This window comes from Ananas comosus, linkage group 3 (assembly GCF_001540865.1).
Source record: "Ananas comosus cultivar F153 linkage group 3, ASM154086v1, whole genome shotgun sequence".
In the NCBI taxonomy this organism is placed as follows: Eukaryota; Viridiplantae; Streptophyta; class Magnoliopsida; order Poales; family Bromeliaceae; genus Ananas; species Ananas comosus.
The window spans coordinates 7,634,792-7,635,685 of record NC_033623.1 but is presented as its reverse complement, the minus strand read 5'-3'; positions in this window follow the sequence as shown (position 1 = coordinate 7,635,685).

The following is an 894-nucleotide window of genomic DNA, read 5'->3' as shown; positions in this document are numbered from 1 at the left end:
ATTCACTAACTGGCCCACTAAGGCCAAACCACTTCCTTCGAGACCGGGACTACCCGCTATCCCCATGGTGTGGAGCTATCAAGAACGCACCAATAGTCATATGGTCCACCACCACGACACAACACACACGGGGTAAGCCCTCTCGAATCACCTGAGTGTCAACAAAGCGGCGCTCCGCCACTTTGGCTATCCAAGAGTTCGTATTTCTCATTTACGACTCTTCGTCACTTCCACCATCCCTCTAGGGGTCACACTCCAATTCGATCACCAATATCGCTTAGAAGCAATATCATTGGTGCATCGACCCACTGCGAGTGCTCCAATCGCATTTGGATCTTTGCTCTATTGAGAGATGGCCTACTCCGGCGCATCTCGAATCTTAATCCATGAAAGAGCGTTGTCTCCAAGTTTTCCAAATTTTTCCAACATAACCCAGCCTGCCTGGGCAAATTCACACTTGGGGACCGGTCTCTCCCTGCCTGGGACCGGTCCCAGAGGGACCTCCTAAATCTAACGTGTTCGGGAACCGGTCCCTCTGGCCTAGGGACCGGTTGCCTCGCGCTTGCCACAGCCCTCAGCCTCGGGGCAACCGGTCCCTCCCTCCTGGGACCGGTCCCCGAGAGCAAGCTCGCGTAGACAACGTTCGGGAACCGGTCCCTCCCGCCAGGGACCGGTCCCCGAGAGCAAGTTTGCCAAGTGCAAATTCTTGCACTATTTGCTCTCGCGGACTCCATTGTAATGCACTTTTGGTGCATTTGACTTCTTCGGCTTTCACGAAGCACCCCTACTCGACAATTAGTCGATTTTAAGTGAAGTCCAACTCTCGCATTTTGAGAATTTACCTCCCTTGCACCAACTCCCCCACGGAGTTATCGGCTAAACCGATTACGTCGG